The sequence below is a fragment of the Canis lupus genome, chromosome 20 (genome assembly GCF_011100685.1).
Source record: "Canis lupus familiaris isolate Mischka breed German Shepherd chromosome 20, alternate assembly UU_Cfam_GSD_1.0, whole genome shotgun sequence".
Taxonomy (NCBI): domain Eukaryota; kingdom Metazoa; phylum Chordata; class Mammalia; order Carnivora; family Canidae; genus Canis; species Canis lupus.
Window position 1 is genome coordinate 7,255,905 of NC_049241.1, and position 22,129 is coordinate 7,278,033.

The window sequence follows — 22,129 nt, forward strand, 5'->3', positions numbered from 1 at the left end:
GAAAACGTGGGTGAGAGAGACTCTCCAGCAGACTCCCCACTGAGCATGGAGCCTGACACAGGGCTCCATCTCATGACCTTGTGATAAAGACCTCAGCTGAAATTAAGAGTTGGACTCTGAACCAACTGCACCACCCAGGCACCCTATCACTCTCATTTTTCAGATGAGACTCTGTTCTTGTGCCTTGCCCAAGCTCCCTGGCTGTGTGGCCCAGCTGGGCTTTGAAGGGCTACCTTACTCCAACACCCAAATTCCTAACTGAAAATATGGGAAGGTAAGAGAGGCCCCATTTCAATGCCACTTCCCTAACATTGTAGGGAAGAGACACATTCCCTTTCTAACCCAGATGCCAAGAGTGGTGTTTAGCACTGACTCTATAGTGTAGTCAGTTGTGTAGAGCTTTTCTCCCCCCTATTATGCAGGGAGTTTGTTGGCAGCAAGAGCCATGTCCTCATCAGTTTGATAGCCTCATATGCCAGTACTGCTTGGCATATAGTAGGTACATATATGACAGGGCTTTAGCAAGGATGGAATGATATGGTGGGAGGAAAATATACTAAAAAGAACACAGATCTGTTCCTTTTTTGCATGTACAGGAGTTATGGCATCACTCATATGTGGGGTGTGAGGATAATCCAGAGGGCACACATTGTGGATGGGGGGGAGGCTGTTCCCTTCCCTATCGACAGGTCCCCATGTACCCAATCCCCATCCTCTACAAATCTGGGGGGGGATCCATCCTAAAGATCCTGGCACGGGATTTGTCTGCTCATCTTTGTTTCCTGTGCATCTGGCTCATAGTAAGTGTTTGCTAAGTATTTGTTGAATGAATCTGCTGTGTGACTTCGAACACTTCTCTCAACTTCTCTGGACTTCCCCTGTCAAACAAGGGGGTCTCACTAGATCAGAGGCTTTCAAAGCTCCCACCACTTTTCTTGGTAGCACAACGACTGGTCCTTATAAAAATTTATAATCAGATAAAAGCATATTGCTCTGGCTGGAGGAGAGGAGTGGGAGTCCCGGAGCCCCATCTGCTTGGCTCTTTCCCTCCATTTTTGTCCAAGAATCCCCAGAAGCTCCTCAGAGTAAAGTTTGATAACTATCAAGCTAGATGAACCCTAAAAGTCCTTTAAGGAACATCTGCTCTGTAAAGGGAAAACCTTTGTGACATATTTGGACAACTCTTTATTGCACGTCTAATGTGTCTGAATGGTGGAACCTGAAGCACTTTGATTAGAAGGGAGAGGTAGCATTGTCTCACAATGAAAGATGGATGCTTCCTGGTGCCTTGACACCACACTGGATAGAGAAGACCACTTGCTCTGCCTGGACAGGTTTGTAATTTGGTCCTGGCTACACAGCATGTCAGCAGTCAGCAACCCGGACCACTGTACCTTCCTGTGAGCCTGCCATCTTTTCCCTAAATGGATATCTACTTCATAAATGGTTGCCAAGAAAACCTTACCAATCCAGGGACATTATAGCTGTGAATGTACAGCATTTTTTGGTTCCTTGTCCTGGCTCAACCCTGGCTTGTCCCTCACTCCTGTCCTGGCCCCTGCCTCCAGCTACTTTGCTATTTCCCCAGTTCCTGAGACCAGGATGTAGGTATTAAAGAGAGGCTGACTGTTAGTACCCCATGGCATCAGAACACCTACATAATAATTGGAATATATGATTAATTTTAAGGAAAAACTGATATAATGTTCACAGTGGCATCAAAGAGTGGAAGCATTCCAAATATCCAAGAACACACGAATAAATATTGTCTATACATACAATGGAATACTGTTCAGCCTCAAAAAGGAAGGAAATTCTGACCCTTGCTACACAAAAATGAACCTAGAGGGCATTGTGCTAAGTGAAATAGCCAGTCACAAAAGACATATATTGTATGATTCTACACTTAAAGTTATAGATAGAAAGTTGAATAATGGTTGCAAGAGCTGGGGAAAGGGAAAAGAGGTTGCTGGTGTTTGATGGGTACAGAGGATCAGTTTTATAAAAAGATGAAAAAGGATCTGGCCCAAGCAACTTTTTATAGCATTCTAGGATAGGTTTGTGTCTAACGTGAAAGGATTTGTCAGTCGAAGGGGATCTTTAGAGGGAGTCTTCCTGGGAATTCAAGGTAGATTGAATGTGAGTATCTAGCAGCTGTCTAGGCATTCACTGAATTGCTACATTTTACATTTTATCACAAACTCATATTTTTGGGAGCAGCCACCCTAGTGACTCCACTTGACTTGATTTCTCTTCTCTGTTCAGTCAAGGAATCAGGGGTTGGGGGCAGCCCAGGTGGTTCAGTGGTTTAGCATCGCCTTTGGCCCAGGACATGATCCTGGAGTCCCAGGAAAGAGTCCCACTTTGGGGGAGCCTGCATGGAGCCTGCTTCTCCCTCTGCCTGTGTCTCTGCCTCTTTCTTTCTCTCTGTGTGTCTCTCATGAATAAATAAATAAAATCTTAAAAAAAAAAAAGAGGAATCAGGGGTTGGTCGTCTCTTTCCTGGTCCCAAGGAAGCAGGATTGTGAAGGACACCAGCTAGGAAAAGTGACCCTTTGATAGGCAGGGAACCCTTCCCAGGTTATTCCCTTTCTGTTCTTTAATCTCACACAACTTGGTAAAAACCAGTAGAAAGGCAGTTGAGGCAAACAAAGCTTACAAGAGGCAGCCCAAGCCTAAAGGGTAAAAGCAGCACCATTTTCCCTCCTTAAAACAACTGAAAGCAATTTATTGCCTCTCTGCCTTGTGTGTCTCCAGCACATCTTCACCTGCCACCGGCATGCTGGGGAAGTGCTAAAGATTCCATACCTCTCACTGCTGCTGTTTCCTGGGGCCACTGGAGGTTCCGCGTGTTTGGAGGAAACATAAGAACGGGCAGGCTCAGCCTGGAGCACCCGGGGCCCAGCAAGCAGCCTACCAAAATCAGCTACAGTTCTTACAAGGGATGGGATTTTCAGGAGAATCAGGAGGCATCAGACAGCAGAGAAGTGACTCTGCCAAGATCACACAGCAAGTCAGGGGTAGCACTCAGGGCTCCTTATCCCAGGACCACCAATTCACATTAATAGCTTTTACTGGGGTCCAGGTGTGTGCTAGGGTATTACATGCTTTCTCTTCTTAAATGACCAGCACAATGTTAGGAGCTAAGTACTATTATAATTTCTTTTCCAGAGAAGGAAACCAAGGTTGAGAGAGGTTAAGTAATTTGCCAAAGGTCAGAGAGCTGACAGGAGGCAGAAACTGGATTTTTATCTGATTGTATCCAATACACCCTTCCTTCTTATTTAATTCAATTTATTTATTTATAAAGATTTTATTTATTTGGGAGAGAGAGAGAGAGAGAGAGAGAGAAACAAGTGGGGGAGCAGCAGACAGAGGGAGAGGGAGAAGTAGATTCCCCGCAGAGCAGGGAGCCAAACCTGGAACTTAATCCCAAGACCCTGGGATCATGACCTGAGCTGAAGGCAGATGCTTTATCAACTGAGCCACCCAGGCGCCCCCATTCTTATTTTAAAAGTGTGTTTTTTAAAAAACATAAACACAGGAAACAACACAAATCTAATGAATTTATTCAATAGGTTATTGTAAGATGCACACCATCCAGGTCAAGAAAGAGGACCTTACTCCCCACTCCAGGAGCAAGCATGACCAGTCCCTGAACTCTCTGCTTCCTGCCTCTTTGCTCATGCTGTTCCTTTTTCCTGTACCACCATTATATAAAATCAGTACTGACCTACTGAGATCCTGCCCAACCCAGAGGCCCAACTCAAGTGGGCCCCGTTCTGAAATGATTTCCTGATTCCTACTAGCTGGCCTGGTCAGAACCTCTCATCTCTCAATATGACAGTCTTTTGCACACCTCTCTCATTTTCTTTAGTACATTCTATCTTAATTTATAGATCTAAGTAATAATAGTCTAAGGTCAATCATCATTATTGAGAATTTTAATTGTGATAGGCACCGTGCAAAGAACTTATATGCATTGTCTCATTTAACACGTAAGCCTCTACCTCTATAACCATGTCCATTTTAAAGACTTGGAAACTCAGCCTCAGAGATACTAAGAATCTCAAGGTCACACAATTAGCAAGTAACAAAGCCAAGCATTCATTCAATGAATCAATCAATCAATCATTATTTATTAAGGGTCTGTAATATACTAGACACATACCAGAGAATCAGGAGGCATCTGATGTTCATCCCATTCCCAGATGTTGGAAAAATAACAGTAATCACTTTACACAAAGTGTCCATTCACAAAGAGATAGGACAGGGGAGAAACAGTTCATAAAAAAAAAAAAAAAGTAAATAAACACTACATTAGGTAGTGACAAATGCTTTGAGAAAACAAGGGGATTATTATGTCTGGGATTATTATGTCCTAAAGGAAGTGAGGGAATGAAACACATAAAGATCTGGGAAAAAGAGCATGACAGGAGGAGGGAACAGCCTGTGCAAAAGACCTGGGGTAGACACATCCTTGACATGTTTGATAAACACCCAGGATATCAGGATGGCTGGAGATGAGTGAGTGAGAAAGGCAGAGAGGTAGAAGAGATGAAATCATCTGGGGCCTTAGAGAAGGGGTAGATACTTGGGTTTCGACTTTGAGTGAAATGGGGAGCCACAGGAGGATGGTTCCCAGAACCCATGCTCTTTATTACTATGCTAAACTTTCTGATTCTGACTTGAATGAGTGTCAAAAGGCATTTGGGGACATTTTCTCATTAAAACCAGCAGGGTGGCAGCCAGGCAGCCAAAATCCACAAGAGATAGCAAGATCTGAGCTGACAGGGATGGCATGGCCATCCCTTCGGTTGTCAGGAGGCTCTGTGGCTGGTTGGGGTTCTCTGGTTACCTCAGTGGCTCCTCTCACTGGACTTGGCCAAATGTTAACTTCCCAGGCCTGTTCCTGGGGAGGTCTCAGCCCCTCCAAGAAATGTGTTCTTTGCTTGAAAGAGGCAGAGAGAAAAAGGCAACTTCTGTAATGACTCACCAGAGAGAAACGAAAATTGTGTCCAGGCTAGAAAACAATCTATTTGAAAGTCACACATTTGCCTATATTCTGGAGGATATATATATATATACACACACACACACACACACACACACACACATATATAATGCTTTTTATATATAATATAAATTTTTAACATATATTATATATGTATGCTTATTCTTTTTCCTTCTCATTAGAAGCAGAACCTTCTCACACACAGTGCCTCACAGCATGACAGAAACCATCTCCTGAAATTCCTGCCTTCCTTCTTACTGCAGTTCTTTCTGAGACAAAAATGCAAACTTGAGGATATGGCCAGGCCCCAACCCCCAGCCTGACCAGGAACAGACACAGGCGCTGCTGGTCCCAGAACAATCCCAGCTATGAATATCCTTCTGATGGGTACCCCCACCAACCATCCATCCCCCAACTTTGGAGGGCATAGCAGTCAGTAAGGAGCCTGTTAAAAGGCAGATTCCAGGGAACTGGACCCAGGACGTCTGGCATGAGGCCCAGAAGTTGAGTTTTTAATAAGGAGTCCTCAATGATTCTGATGTTGGCGGACTGAGAAACACTGCCGCAAACTGTAGGAATAGCACCAAGAGCCCAATCTTTCTGCATCTAAGCTTGCAGAAAGTGGCCCCCAATCCTTTCTGACTATAAGTAGTACATTTTGGCTCCTGGCAGGGGTGGGAACTCTCCTGGGTAAATCCAAGTGGAGGAGAATCTTGAAATCCCAGTCCTTGCTGATGTTCATCCCAACCATCTGCATTTATTATCCTGACTTGAGCTACCACACCACCCAGGATTTGCTCTCTGGGTCCCACACAGGAAGGAGCTGCCCTGGGACTGCAGATGCTCGGGGGACAGCCATGACTGGAGAGGGTACCAGATGTGCTCTGATGTGAAAGGTAAAACAAGGCCTAATCCTGATTATGAAATACTGTTTCCTTTCTCAACTTGCTGGATTTACATATTGGCAATAGGTACTCTCCTAACAGTTGGAAACAACAGAGCTCAATGGACGTTTATTATTATTATAATCACTGGAATAGGGGGCCACTAGCTAGAGCTCCTGGCTGGCACCCTTTCCTCAGGATTTACAATAGTGGTTTGAGAGCCCTGTTAGTTGCTTGCTTCAGGCACCAAATTTGCTAATTAAAATTTTTCCATGCTGCATTCAAGTTCATTTATATCTGTGCTTGGATGCCACCTTCCTCTCCATTCTGTCTAATGAATTCTCTTCCCCAAGCCTCTTGTTGTTTCTAACCTCTTAGCTTGCCTTATTTTTCCTCTTACCCTACTTTCTTTTTTTCTTCATAGCACCCAGCATTAATGGAATAGATTTATTTGCCTGCTACTTTATCTTCTATCTCAATCCCCCTAGCAGGTTAGCTCTTGGGGAGCTGGCCTTTTATCTTGTTCACCGCTGGATTTTGATGCTTGGCACGTAAAGGCACTCCATCAATATTTGCTGAGTGAATGGATAAGTGAACAGATGATGTTATTATACATGAGAGTCCATGGAACCATCTTTAACTCCATGGCGCTCTACTCATTGGATCCCGGGGTCTTTGAGGGACTAAATGAATATACCCAAAATAGTAAATTTATTCAGTGCTTATTATGTACTGGGTATGTACACTATTTCATTTTGTCCTTAAGGCAGTTTTGAGGGGTAGGAATTATGAATCCAATTTAAGAGATGGAAAACCCAAGCCAAAGCCACAGAGCTGGTAAGGGGCAGAGGGGCGATTCAAACCCAAGTCATTTAAGGCTAAGGCCTTTGCTCTACCCATTAACAGCTGGACTTGATGCTATCTGCCTTGTGTTGACACTGGAATAGGATTCAGAAGCAAGCAAGAGAAACCCCTACCCGCCAGAAGTTGTACCTACAGTCTACCTGGGCATGTAGCAGAATGACAATGGGCAGAGAATTGGAGTTAGCCTCCCAATCTGAGCTCCATCTCTCATTAGCTGAGCCTCAGGATCCTCCTCTGTAAAATGAAATAATTCTTTCCTTGTAAGGATGTCCACTGAGACAATACATAGATAGTGTACCAAACAGAGCTTGGTGTATAGTAAACACTCAATAAATAATCGGGCTTATTGGCTACCACTGGAGAGACAAAACTCACATTAAAAGCAATGACCTAGCCCACTGGTTCCCAAACTTGTCTTTATGGAAGATATCTCGGACTGAAGGCTTGTATCTCTTCCCACCCCTGATTCATATGTTGAAGTCCTAACTCCCAATGTGATGGTATCTAGAGATGAGGCTTTTAGGAGGTAATTAGATTTAGATGAGTTTGTGAGAATGGAGCCCCCATGATGGGATTAGTGCCTTTTATAAGATGAAAAAAAGACACCAGAGGGTCCTTTCTCTACCATGTGAGGACACGGTGAGAGGGTGGCTGTCTGCAAGCCAGGAAGAGAGCCCTTGCCAAGAACCTGACCATACTGATGCTCTGATCTTGGGTTTCCTATCCTCCAGAACTGTGAGAAGCAAATGTCTGTTGTTTATGAACCCAGTCCATGGTACTTTTATGGCAGCCCAAGTTAAGAGAGAAGAGATTCTAGAGGTCACAGGGCTATTAGCCAAACACTGTAAAACTATTGGTAGATTTAATTCCATCATACAGACCAGAAGCAGTTTTATTATGAGATCAGTGCCAAGAAAGGAATCCAGAATCTCTACACAATTAAAAATTACCACCACAAATAAATAACTTCCAAATCTCTTTGTTAAGTACAGATTACCCTTGAATAACATAAGGGTCAGAGGCACCAACCCCCTATGCAGTCGAAAAGCCATGTATAACTTTTGGACTCCCTCAAAACTTAACTATTAATAGCCTACTGTTAGCTGGAAGCCTTACTGATAACACAAGTTGTCAGTTAATACATATTTTACATATAAACTATACACTGTATTCTTACAGTAAGCTAGAGGAAAGAAAATGCTAAGAAAATCATAAGGAAAAGAAAATACATTTACAGTACTATAAAATATAATACTGTTTACATTTACAATATAGTACTGTACTTCCTCTTCCTTGTAAGGAAGAGAACATACAAACAATACATTTACAGTACTGTACTCACTCCATGTGTGAGCGGACTTATCAGTTCAAACCTGTGCTGTCCAAGGGCCAACTGCATTTCTTAATTGGGCTTTTAAAATTTTCATGTCCTCATGAACAATACAAGGTAGATGAGTGTGCGGGAAGCTGGTCTCTCACAGCTGGTGGTATAAATTAGGGCTCTCTTCTTGGAGGGCAGTTTGGTGTTTTTTCGTTTTTGGTTTTTGGGTTTTTTTTATTCAAAGTCTTTAAAATGTACATCCTTTTCCTCAGTGGCTCTACTTCTGAGAATCCTTTTTTTTTTTTTTTTTAAACATATGGTTTTTTTTTTTTTAATTTTTATTTATTTATGATAGTCACAGAGAGAGAGAGAGAGAGGCGCAGAGACACAGGCAGAGGGAGAAGCAGGCTCCATGCACCGGGAGCCCGATGTGGGATTCGATCCCGGGTCTCCAGGATCGCGCCCTGGGCCAAAGGCAGGTGCCAAACCGCTGCGCCACCCAGGGATCCCTACTTCTGAGAATCCTGCATCTCACAGCATACAAAAAGGTGTTCACTGTGGCTGTTTATATCATTAGAAAACCAGAAGCTCTATCAACGACAATCATTACGGGATTGGTTAAGTATTGGTTCATAGAAACACTGAGAACATATGCAGCTGTTAATAATCACGTGCTTGCTCTGTGGAGGTGGGAAGATGTTCGTGGCTGTCAAATTAAGGTTACTGAATAGTATGTAACTCTATTATGCAAAATTGGATGAGTGTGTATCCTTGGAGAGAAGTTCCCTGAAAATTCACAGTTGGTTTTACCTTGGTAGAAGGATTTTAAGTGACTTTTTAAAAAGCGTTTGATTTAATAGATAGTGTTGTGTTGGGACAAGTTAAGACAAAAAAAAAAAAGTCAACTTAAAATTGATTTCAAGAAAAGTGTTAAGGGAACAACAGGTAGAACAGGAAATAAAGAGACACGAAAAAATTGTGAAGGGAATGTGAAAGTTTGAAATTCGCAGTTTTAAATTCCTCTTCACCTTGCTCTTGTGTACCTTCCACAAAGTGGAGAGTGTTCTCACCTTGAAACGATAAACTTCTAGTCTCGGTGGCCCGTAACGCCTACCCTTCTTGACAGCTATCAGGGCACAGGCTAGACAGACACACTGGACATGTAGGGATGGCCACTCTTCTTCTTTGGGTCTTGCAGTGGCTCCCTAGCCCCCAACCCCCCAAATGAGGGGAGCAGTGTGTGCATACTGGATCTTCATTTTGTAAATACCGTGCTAATCTTCTGTGCATCTTCTTAACCACTCTGAAAGGGAGGCCTTTGGATTACCACCTCCCTCCATTTTATTGACTAAGAAGCCGAGGCTCAGAGAAGTAAAGTCTTGTCCATGGTCACACGGCCGGTATGTGGAAAAGTTCAGACTCTAGCCCTGGTCTGTCTGAGTCTTGAACACATCACTAAATCTCTGCTGAGTTCTGATTTAGCTTGGCCTGGGGGGCTTAGCATGATCTCACTTCTACCTGCCTTTCCTGCCTGCCCATCCCACTGCCACTCCCTGCCCATCATCAACCCCTGAGTCCTAGGTTCAATACATTCATGAAGAAGGCAATTTGGAGGCAATTTCACTGTGACACAGGACTCTCTCGTTGGTGCCTCTCTTCTCAGGAGGTAGGTCTGAGGTTATGGGAAATGTATGCACTGCCACCCATGTCGCTGCTCCTGCTGTCACCCACCTCCAGGAATGCCCTTTCCACTGTAAATCTCCAGAGGCTTCTACCCATCCTTTGAACTCCCCAGCCAAATGCTCCCCCACATGCCACTCCCCTGGCTTCTCCACCACAGCACTTCCACCCTGCTGTCATAGTGTGTCCTCCCATTTGTTCCTTCCTACAAGTCTGCATGCCCCCTTGAGGTTACAGATAGCATACCACAGGCACCTGGGAACTGTAGAGCAATGGACTAGAGGGCTTAAAAATCAGGTTAGGAACCAGACAGATAGCCGGGACAGACATCGACATCATACCAGCTGTGTGACCCTGGAAAAGTCACTCTATCTCTCTGAGCCTCAGTTTCTGCATCTGTAAATGGTTGTGGGGATGAAATAATATAATTTTAGGCAAAGAGCTTGGCATAGCAAACACACAACAAATATTGGCTATAATCAGGATGATGTCAGTTGCAGTTCCACTGGTACAGGGGGACCGGGTGGTGGGAGGACAGGGACTCAGGTACCAGCAGGCCAATTTTGGCACCCAAGGATGGGAGAACAGCCAACCGACAAGTGGCAATCCATGTCAAAGGTCAGCTGCTGAATGTGCCCCCACTGCGCAGCCAGGTGAACCGCAGGGACAGGGCACCCAGGACCTGAGTAAAGTCCAACTCCAAGACAGCAGACTTCTGACAGCAGCAAAAAAAAGTTTGTGAGCTGAGGGTTTGGGGGCAGAACTCCTTCCCATTTGGAGCATGGGTAGGTGACAGAGCTACTGAAAATGTCCCACATTCATGTGCCGAGGGCTTGCTAAATGATTTAATGCATTATCTCATTTCATCTTCACAGCAACCTCATCAGGTGATGCTATTTGTCCCATTTCACAGAGGAGGAAACTGAGGCCCAGACAGGTTAAGAAACTTGCCCAAAAGGACAACTGTGTGGCTTAGTGGTTGAAGCCTCTGCCTTTAGCTAAGGGCGTGATGCCAGGATCCAGGATCGAGTCCCTCATCAGGCTCCTCCCGGTGAGCCTCCTTCTCCCTCTGCCTGTGTCTCTGCCTCTCTCTGCATGTCTCTCATGAATGAATGAATGAATGAATGAATGAATGAATAAATAAAATCAAAAGAAAGAAAGAAAAAGAAACTTGCCCAAAGACACAGCTGGTGAGGGAGGAGCCAGGATTTAAAGCTAGACAGTCTGGTTCCAGAAAACTGGAACCTCGGTACCCCACATCCAGGGTCCAGGGGCCCAGAACCGGGTGATCCCCACATCTGGGATTATGTGATCTGAGTAGTTTCTTCAGTGTGTTCCACCTGGGGTGGGTGGTGCTTCCCCAGCAGGAAGAATTTCTCCCTGGAGAGCGGCCAGATGCAGCTTGGTGGGTGGCAGTGCATACATTTCCATAACCTCAGACCTACCTCCTGAGAAGAGAGGCACCAACGAGAGAGTCCTGTGTCACAGCGAAATTGCCTCCAAATTGCCTTCTTCATTAACTGTACAAATTTGCATCTTAATTAGGCTTAATGGAATACAATTACCAGACCCTGAGTTTCTCGCTCTGATTCCAAGCAAGGATGCCACAGGATCAGGCCAGAAGCCAAGCACGCGGGGCGGAGGACAGCGTGGCTGGGCTTTCCCTGCGGGGAATCCTACACCTGGACGAGGAGAGTCGAGGTGGGCGTAGTGCAGGGATGGTGGCCCATGTGTCCAGACCCCTGAGATGGGAAGCCGAGGACAGCCTGGGCTTTGCACTGGATGTGGTACACAGCCTGGCCACCTCTGACCAGCTGTGGGACTGCAGCTGTCCGCCCCCTCAGAGCCTCAGTTTTCTGCATCAAATGGGATAGTGAAAACACTTGCCTCTGGGTGGCTCCTGGGATCAGATGAGATCACGCGTACAACAGCACCTGGCACAGAACCTAGCATCTAGTTTGTTCTCTTTCTTGTGCCCTCTCTCTCTGCACCACTTCCATCATCCCCCTCCATGCTATCACCACACACACCTCTGAGTCCTTGGAATGCTCTACACTCTTTCCTGCCTCAAGGGTTTTGCAAGAGCTCTTCCCTCTGCTTCGATCACCTGGCCCCTGCCTCTCTCCTTTAATACTTACTCATTTCATGCTTCCAATCTGAACTCAAGTGTCACCTCCTCCAGGAAGCCTTCCCTAGCTCTGACTACACTCTCCCGACACCATTTATCTTTGAGATTATTTCACTAGAGTCCCTCTCTCCCCTACTAGACAATAAGCTCCACGAGCATGGGAAACACTTCCATTGTGTTCTCTGTTTTTTCTCCAACTCCTGGCTTAGGCTTTATCACACAGGTCCTTCCTTCATATTTGTTTATTCTGCACATCTCCTCGAGCCTCACTGAATGCATCTGTCAAATGGAAACCATAATCCCACCCTCACGTCATGGTGTTGTGAAATGACCAAACAATTTTTGGCACACGATAGTTACAAATGGACCATCACTCCATGCCCCCATTCCTTTTGATTAAGGAACTCAGAAGAAGCCGTGTAGCTAGCTCAAAGAGCAGTTTGGCTAGGGCACAGCAGAGTGTAGGGAGCCCAGAAGCTGATACCACATAGGATCAGGATGTAAAATCTGGAAGAAACCTTAGAAATGATCTAGTTAATTTGTTCCCAGACAAAGGCCCCTTTTAATCTTCCCGCCATGCAACAATTTCATCTACCTCAAAACTACATGAATTAAGGGAAAACATCCACTTTCCTAGCTTTGAATTACTCAAAGGCATTCTATTTTATCCTCCTGGTGCCTGCCCAGCGTGAGGGGAGCCATGCAGAGACACCTTACCAAGCAATTCCAGCAAAAAGCCAGGCCCGCGGGGGCCCAGACAGCAGGAAAATGATTTCCTTTAACTTTCCAAAATGTTAACAACAGCCTCTGGAGGCCAGGTACAAGGGCCAGAGTTAAGAGTCACCATGGGACCATGTAAAAGGGAAAAGCTCTCTGCTTTTATTTTTCTAAGCTAGAGCTGCTTCCTGTTGGCAGTTCAGCAGACACATGACAAGGCCCAGTCAGGACAGCTTTCTGCCTGGAAGGTTCCCTCTCAGGGTGCAGTGACAGCCTTGGTAACACCTTGAGCTTACAGAATCTGAGGCTGTGTTGACTTTTCAGCCTGTTTCTTGGAAGGCCCGGGTCTGACCTTAGATCCTTGTGAACTTCTACAGAAATTTCCTGCCCTGATCCCCACCCATAGAGCACGCCCCAGAGTATCCAATACTTGGCCACTTCCCCTTGGCTTCTCTCCCACCCACCATTATCTGTCCCTTCCACTGCCTCCACCATCGATCCAGTTTCTTCTCTGCTTTGTTCTAGCCGCACAGTTACTCAGCATCCATAAAACCCAGCACCCTTGCACACCCCGGGGCATGTGCATGTGCTGTCTGTCTGCTGGGCCACCAAGAGGTCTTTCTCATTTGAGAACCTGGTGAATTCCTACATGAGCAGCAAGGCTTTACCCTGCATTCCTCTGTAGTTTCTGCTGTCCCCTAGGGTCTGTTTCAGCACCTCTCAAATTGGAGATGAGTGGTTTATTTGCACATCTACTTCCTCTTTTGCATTGAAGTCTCCTCTGTCCCCTCTAGCTCCAGCTCAGACAGGGCTAGAAGACAAGTGTAGGCCTCTGGAGGTTTTTGTTTAGCTGAAAGGATTTCCTAAGGCTGCCCACAGATGTGAAGAGGGCAGGAGCATTTTTCTGTGGGGAGAAGCCATCAAAGGGATCTATTCCCGCCACCCTGCAAAGGTAAAGAACCTCCACCCTAGACCCTGAGTATCTCAAGAGAAGGGAACATGTCTGATTCTTTCCTGTAATGCATAGCCTTGCACAGAACAGATGCTTAATATAAAATACTATCAAGTCATGGAGGTTTTTTAGAGCTGGAGATTTTAATCCAACCTTCCCATTTTACAGATGGAAAAGCTGAGCCCCAGAGCAGGAAAAAAGACTTACTCATCTGTCAGCCCAGGTGCAATGCTTAAGGGAAATGCTTTCTGTCTTACAAATTAGGAAGTAGAAATATTAATATTATTTGCCCTTCCATTTATTCCTCAATCATTTTTAAGCACCTACTATGCATAGGATATAACTGGGGGGATACAAAAATGACCAACACACAGGCCCTCCTCTTGGGGAGCTCACAAGCAGCAGGGAGAGAAGACACATGAATAGATTATCAAGATACACAGAGGAAAAAAAAAAAAAAAGATACATAGAGGAGTCCAGAGTAAGGAGGAATGACTTCCTCGGAGGCTGGGGAGGAAGGGCAGTGCTCTAGGAAGGCTTTGTGTGAAAGTGGCATCCAATTTGTGCACAAAAGATACCCCAGGCCCCTCAGTGCTGGAGTCAGAGCCCATGTCCCTGCTGTATTCTCCACTCGGTCCCGGACTATACTGTTTCTCCATGGTACAGTGTAATCGTTAGGATGGTTTAGGCTAAAAGTAGCAGAAAACCCCAACACACTTGGCTTATGTAATAAGGAAATATATTCTCCCTCTGACAAGAAGTCTTGAGTTAGGGCAGCTCCAGAGTTGGTTAATTCAACACCTCAAAGACATCATTGTCTCTGCCATCCTCGGTGTCTGTCAGGAATATCCTCAAACCAGATCACCTCCTGGTCACAAGATGGCTGCCAGGAGCTCAGAGGTCACACTCGCACATGACAACATCCTGAGGAAGAACCATCCCTCTCTAAGTGTGTCTTCCTTAGTGGGAGTTAGCCAGGCAAGGAGACTGCAGGCAGCAGGAACAGTGCATGCAAAGGCCCTGAGGTGAATGAGAGAAAGAGAGATGACCCCTGGGACTGGCAGTATGCATCAAACAGAAATGCAAGACCTCTGAGTCAAAGAGATTTGTGTTCAAATCCTAGGGTCAGTACTAATGGAGAATACGACCATAGGTGAACTGCTTGACCTTTCAGAGCATGAACTATTACACTCAGAAATAATACAGGGTTAATACTACATGTCTCACAGAATGTGTGGCTCAAATAAGGTCAAGTCCATAAACCTGACACCTGACAGCATAAATTCTCAATTATCATAATTAGCATATTGTGAGGATTGGACTCTACAATGAAGAGATGCACCGAGAGAGATGGGCGGGATCCAACTGGCTCCTCCTCAAGACTGGCTGGACTTGGGCCACCCAGTAAGTGGTCACAGCCATATTGACTAGAGAGTCCTTGAATGCGGTGGGTCCGAATTCAGATGTGCTGTAAATGTAAAATACACACAGGTTTGAGGATTTAGCCCCACGCCCCCAAATGTAAAATATCTGATAATTATCTTCATAAATGTTTACAGTGGTTACAATGTTCAAATGATAGTATTTGGGATATACTGGGTTAGATAAAATATGCTATTGAAATGAATTGCACCTGCCTCTTTTTGCTTTTTAAAATGTGGCTCCTAGGATATTTATAATTACATTTGTGGCTGGCATCCTATTTCTACTGGGTAGTGCTGGGTGAAGCACATTATCCCACCACAAAGGTCAAGAAATGGAAACGCGAACACATTCAACACCTGCCTGCATTCTGTGGCTAAGAGGGTATAGTGGTCGAGGGCCATGGCATCAACTCCTTGGCCAGTACTCATTCCACTCGCTCTCCTCTCACTTACACACTTGGCTGATGTGATGGTGGTGGCACTCCCCACCCCACCCCAACTCTATGGGTTTTCATTCTCTAGTTTATCCTTAGTTTGTCTTCTCCAGGTCCCCAGCTTCCTCTTTGCCTAATTAGCTCCACTTCTTGGAACTGTTGACAAGAGGCACTCTCTTTATACAGAGAGGGAGGGAGGGCTGTACAAGCAGCTAATGACTGTTCTGTGAGAGGTGGACTGAGCTCTAAGTAGTGGCCTTGCAGTCAGTCCCGGGGGTGGGAGAGGAGCTCATCTGTGGGTCCCACCAGACCACTGATACTTGAGGACTGTAAACATATCGGGCTCCCTGCTCAGTGGGGAGTCTGCTTCTCTCTCTGCCCTTCCCCCTGTTCATGCACGTGCATGTTCTCCCACTTTCTCTCTCAAACAAATAAAATCTTAAAAAAAAAATAAGATAAACACATATGAAGACCCTCACCCCTCCAGAGCACAGTGTCAGGAATCCTTGATGGCTACTGCAGTGTCACCATCTTCTGTTTGGGAACATCTAAAGCTGGAAGTCCTAGATGCCTGAGACTCAACCCATTTGAGCTGTCTCATCACCTGTAGCGAATGCCTCTGGTGTCCCATCCATACCTCCGGTCTACTCCAAGACACCTGTCTATACCATCAGAGAAAGGTCTCTTTCTATCCCTAATGAAGAGCAGGATGAAGTGCTGGAGAATTAACACCCCAGGAGCGATGTAAAACCAGCTTCTGGGGACCACACACAGGCATGGCCCAGAGTCTGTCATAGGTTCCCAGGTGAGCTGAGGCACTGCTCACAACAGTAATCCATGTGCCAACACACCTTCCATCAGTATTCTTCCTTGCTCTGGCTCACTTCCAATTCCTATCTGGAATACCTCCCTAATAAAGTGCTTACCAAAATCCTTGCCTCAAGCTCTGCTTTGAGGAGAACCTACACTAAGTCATCATCTTTCCCCCTAAACTACATCTTGTCCCATGGATGGGAGTGCTCTCCTCTCAGATGCTGTGGCTAGAAAACTGGGAACCATCCCTGACCTTCCCCTCCACCTCACCTCTTGGATTCCAACCATCTCTAAGTGCTGCCCATGCTGCCTCCTAAATGCTTCTCAATTCCATTCACCTCTTTGGGTCATTTTGCCACTGTTTCTGGACCAGGCCACCATTGCCTCTCATCTGGACAGCAGCTTTAGCCTTCTGTATCCCTGCCTTAACTTTTGATCCTGGTGGCTCCTAAATCTGCCCACATCTGCCTAAACTCTGCCCAGATATCTACATGCTTCTTGGACAACTCCTCTTGGAAGTGCACCTCAAACTTGGCACTTTCAAACCCCCTTCTGGGGTACCCACATCAGTGACGGGGTCCCCTCCCACACCTCATCAGCCACGCACCTGAAAGGTAGGAAGTCACCTTCAGTCATTCTCTTTCCTCACCACCCTGTTTCTGCCTTGGAAACTTCTTACACACCAACCCTCACCTGTTGTTTTCATGTCACTGCCTCCGTTCAGGTGGCCCAGAGCAGGAATACTCTGCCCCTCTCTGAACTGGTCTGTCTGCCTCCAGTCTTGCCCTCCCCGGTCCCTTCTCTATGCTGCTACTGGAGGGATTTTCCTAAGACACCGATTAGATCATGCCACCATCCTGTCTGACTCTTCACTGGATCCCCATGTCCCACAGGATGATTCCATAAAGATCTCTTATAATGTGGATCCAAACAAGCTTAACTCCCACATTCCCACAAAATCCATTACCGCAGCCACCCCCAGGACTATCTGTACTTTTTCTTGCCTTGGGCCTCAGGGCTCTAAGGGGTGAGCCCAGGGATAAGTAGCTCCCTGGGCCATTCAGTCAGACATTTCAACAGGAAGTCCCCACTCTCCTCCTCTCCATTCCAGTGAATGGCACTCCCATCCACCTGCACATCCAACCCAGAAGCCAGGCAAAACCAGATGTTCAACCCACTGCAATGGATATTATATATCTCTCAGTCATTCCTATGCTCTTGGAGGAGGGAATTAGATCAGAGAGAGTGAATGTTTGGAGTATGGGGAATTGGAAAGTGAGGCGAGAGGGGACAGAAGCAGATCTGGGTAGGACTTTGTTGGGGGGGGGGGCAACAAGCAAGCACATGGAGGTGGTGCAAGGTGGAGGGGTGTGTAAGAACAGAAAGTGTGAGGGCACACAGGACAAACTGCAGCTCTTCTGACCTCACAGCTTTGCAGAAGGTGGAGCCAGGGCCACAACATCCCATGTGCTATATACAGCGGAGGCCACAGGTAGTGCAGGGGGCACATGATGGAGGGTGCTGGGAAGAAGGGAGGGCCCCGCAGAGAGCTAGTCAACCCAGTCCTCTGCAAGTTAGTGGGATACATGATGCCAAAAGACAAGCAGAGTTGGGGAACAGCATCCCATTTCCCAGGTGAGGAAGTAAAATTGTCACCTGCAATCACCAGCTGGCAAAAGGCAGGGCAGGGTCTTCCCAGGCATGACCTGCCAGTTGTGGTCTTTCTTCTTTAGCTCCTGGAGGCTAACACTGTAGCATCAGCAACAGTACACAGCTGGGAGAGAAGTCTTTGATGAACAGTTTGGCTTTAAAAAAAAAATTCTGTGGTTGTATGTCATGACCCTACAACATAACCATATATGTAATACTTTTTAAGATGGTCCTCAAAAGGCATGTATAGTGCTGTCTAGCTTTTTCAATTGTGAAGTCATACTTTCCAGAAATGATGACTAAATTGGATTGCATTTCTTTACCCATCATCCATTGAATCCGCTGAATGACCTCTATAAACATCCAAACTAGCATTGAGGTCATTTTCACATTTATGTGCCTTTCCCAGACAGTACCTTTTGTTCAAAACAAAGTAATTTATGGAGCACTCTATAATATGAAAGATGTTGGATGGGCCCTTTTCTGGGGGATAATTTCGGGGGAAAATATCCTGGCCTGTGTATGCCAACCTACCTCCCAGGCACCGAGTTTACAGAGCTGGGCAAAGCAGCCAAGGTTCCTGCCCTTGGGAGGCTCACAGGCTAGAAGAAGAAGTTCAGCACTAAAGAAGCACTGGTAAGTAGAAAGAAATCAAGGGAGGTTATAGGAACATATAAAAGGATGTCCTAACGCACTGCTCCTCAAACTGTAACGTGCACATGAATCCATTTGTTAAAATACAGATTTCTACTGAGTAGGGCTGGGGTAGGTTTTGAGATTCTGCATTTTTAACAAGCTCCCAGGCAATGCTGATGCTGCCTGGACCACAATTTGAGTAGCTGAATGGCTTCTTCTGATTTGGGATATAATTTCCTATGACAGCATCCTGAACAGTCTCTAAAAGGGCAGCATCTCAAATATTTTTTTTAAAGATTTTATTTATTTATTCATGAGAGACAGAGAGAGAGAGAGAGAGGGAGAGACACAGGCAGAGGGAGAAGCAGGCTCCACGCAGGGAGCCTGACGTGGGACTCGATCCCGGTACTCAAGGATCAGGCCCTGGGCTGAAGGCGGTGCTAAACTGCTGAGCCACCCAGGGATCCCCAGCATCTCAAATATTTTATATGGGTTTGAGACTTGGCTGCTCTGAAAGGCTCCAAGGGATGACTTAGTTAAAGGCTGCAGCACGAATGCTGCTGTTGCTGAGGACCACTGGCCATGTGCTGGGAGAATTAATGGACCTATCCCCATCCTGATGGAGTGAACAGTTGAATGGCGGTAGACACGTAAAAATCCAAATATCATAATACAGACAAATACGACAAATATGGGGGGAAGAAGACTATAACCAGATTACATTTTGAAAAGATCATGGGGTGCCTGGGTGGCTCAGGTGATTGAGCATCCGACTCAGGTCATGAGCTCAGGGTCCTGGGATGGAGCCCTGAGTAGGGGTCTGCCTAGTGGGAGTCTGCCAGGGATTCTCTCTCCCTCTCCCTCTGTCTCCTCATACTCTCTCTCTCACTCTCTCAAAGAAATAAATAAGTATTTTTAAAAAGAGATCACTGGTTACAGGGAGGAAAATGGACTGACTGATGGGCCAGAGTGTCTAGTCCCTTCACCGGGGGTGTGGAACTGGGCCCAATAGAGCATTGCAGTCTCTCTCTGGGTGGCATAAAACTCTAAAACTGTGGATGGCCACTTCCTTCCCCAAGGATGCTGCAAGCGGGGATAGATGACCTGCTCAGAACAGGGCATGAAGGAGACACACAGGAAGTAGCTGGGAGAGAGCGGGCCACAGGGGAGTGGGAGAGGAGCTCTGCTACACTGTGGGCCCTTCCTTCCTGAGGCTCCTCTGCAGTCCTGCCTGATTTCTTTAGGATGCCTCCATACCTTTATGAGGAGTTTTTTGGTTGAGGTGGCTTCTGTCTCTTGCGGCCCAGAGAGTCCTAGAGAATTCTGCGACACACCTCAACTGAGGCTTTCACAGGTGAGACCACTCCAAAGGCAAGCCGCAATGCCCCAGGATTGGAGTCTCCAGAGGCCCCATAATTTAAGCCACACCATCGTCGAAGTTGCTTGGTTCTGATGAATACATGTAGATTTCTGAGCTCCAAGGGGGTCACGTGAGGTCACCCCATGCCCTCTGTGGAAGTGGAGGGGATTTCTAGCCAACTCAGAAGTGCAAAGGTGAGCTGGGCAAGGAGAGGCTGTCAAGGAATCACATGGCAGATATGCCTAAATGTGGTCTGGCTGGAAGCACAAATTGGCTCTGAAGGTTCGCCGCTGGCACCGTCTAGTCAGCCCCATTCAAAGTTGTTTATGTTTCCTCCTCACGTTGGAGGTTTGGGTTTGACTTACAAGGGACTGAGATGAATATGAATCTTTTCCAAAGGAAAACAACCTTGAAGGAAACTGTGTGCTCCAAGGAGCACTCCCTAAAACATCTTGCTCTTTTGGGTAACTGGCAAGAAGATTGAGGATCTGAAAGATGTCTCTTGAAAAGAAAACATCTTGAAGGAATGTCAAGCTGACCTCTCAAAGTTACTGATTGGATGCGTGCTGTTGAGAGGGAAATCCATTTCTTTATCTCAAAAAGAAGGGTAGTTCTGCTCTTGACAGGACAGCCTGGGGATTAAATTTGGACATTTGGGCATCCCCAAGTGTGGTGCGCATATCAATGTTGCTTAGTACACTGATTCTTTTTTTTTTTTTTCTTTTTCTTCTTTCTTTGGTCTCATACAAAGAAAACTGTTGTTTTACTGGTTACACGTATATTTTAAAGCATGTCAGAAAAAGAAGCATATCAAACCCATAACTTCATGGCTACTATTGCTCAGGAGGAGGCTTAAACTAAGAAGTGAGTTGACTTAGAAAGTTATTAAGTAAATAATAATAGTGCACTATTCCTATTTTATAGTTGAAAAAAAACTGAGGCTTGGAGAAATGGGATCGCTTGTCCAAATGCAGAATACCACAGTGTCAACGGTGGGATCTGGATGTAGGTCTGTTTGCCTCCTGTCTCCAGATTCTCTGCACCATACCACCATAAACAATATATCATTCTCTCTCACTTCTAGGGAAAACAACCATCCTTCATACAAACAGCTCATAAATGCTTACTTGGGGCATGGCCAATTTTACCCCAATGCACTAATTTATGCCACATTATCTATTTGCATTTGTGCCTGGACAACCCAGTATCAACCCAATAAATTTCAGGACCAGCTCTTCCTGCCACATCATGAGCCCACTGCCCTGTCCTCAGGAGGCCTGAAGTGAGGAGCCTAGGTTAGCTTAGCCTTGGGATAGTGTGGGATGGCTGGGTCTCTTCCCACTACTGGGGTGCTAAGTGTTGGGGCTTGAGTGAGGACCAGGGAAGGGGCCCTTCCAGTCTGGTCTGGTCATGCTTACTTGGCATCCAGGTGGGTTTCTGGAGCCACAGTTGCAGAATGATACTTTGTTCTGTGTCCTCTGGGCACTTACAGGGACTTCCCGGGCTGGAGTGGGTGTTCCAGGGCCCCTGCTAAATGCCATCTGGATGACACCCTTCTACCAACATCCATAAGAGTCAGAGACTTCCTGTCCTGCTCCTGAAAGGCTCCTGGCTCTCTGCCTACAGGCAGCCATTCTAGAGGCACATGCTTCCTGCCTGTCTCTCCCCCAGTTACCTGGATTTACACTATTTTCACTCCCTTATTGATAACTTTTCATAAAAAAGTACGCATGCATGTTTTAAGATGATCATCACAATATCATTCCATGTGAGTCGTTAACTTCTGCCTCGGCAAAACAACAAATTGTTACACATCATGGACCACTAAGGTCCTTTGAGAATTGCCAAACTATACATCCATGGATGCCAAGCATGTCATTAGAGTCTTGCCTAATATCCATGGAGCACTATGTCCTAAGCACTATTCTAAGAGTTTTGTATATGTTTACTTAATTCTTCTTGAGGTAGATAGTTACTATTATCCTCCTAACTTTACAGATGAAGAAAGTGAGTCACAGAAGGACTGAATAGCTGGATTATGGATGCAGAGCCATTCCCTTAATCACTGAGCTGATTTATAACATGACTTTGAGGGTATCCCCTGGATCCAGAAGGATAACAGGTTTATCTGAGAGTAAAGAATTTGGGTTACAGTTACACATGTGCCATGTGACCTTGAACAAAACACTCCTCATTGAGACCTTTCTGGCATCTGTACAATGGAGACAAAATCTGCCCTGCTCACTCAAAGG

The 22,129-nt window shown here is 45.8% G+C and overlaps 1 protein-coding gene across 8 annotated transcripts in view; it reads right to left on the bottom strand.

The window, feature by feature from the left end:
* HRH1 (histamine receptor H1) overlaps nucleotides 1-22,129 on the bottom strand; it is a 74,861-nt gene that overhangs the window by 21,225 nt on the left and 31,507 nt on the right. The window contains exons 3-5 of one of the 8 annotated variants that reach the window (XR_005374587.1): nucleotides 17,888-18,005; nucleotides 14,903-15,028; nucleotides 13,562-14,580 (exon numbers count right to left, since the gene is read on the bottom strand). The exons of 4 other annotated variants lie outside the window; for them this stretch is intronic. The gene's annotated coding sequence lies outside the window, so the exon portion shown is untranslated. Of the gene's footprint in view, nucleotides 1-13,558; nucleotides 15,029-17,887; nucleotides 18,037-22,129 lie in introns of those variants that run through there. 3 more of the 8 variants (XR_005374586.1, XR_005374583.1, XR_005374585.1) reach the window with 3 other exon arrangements.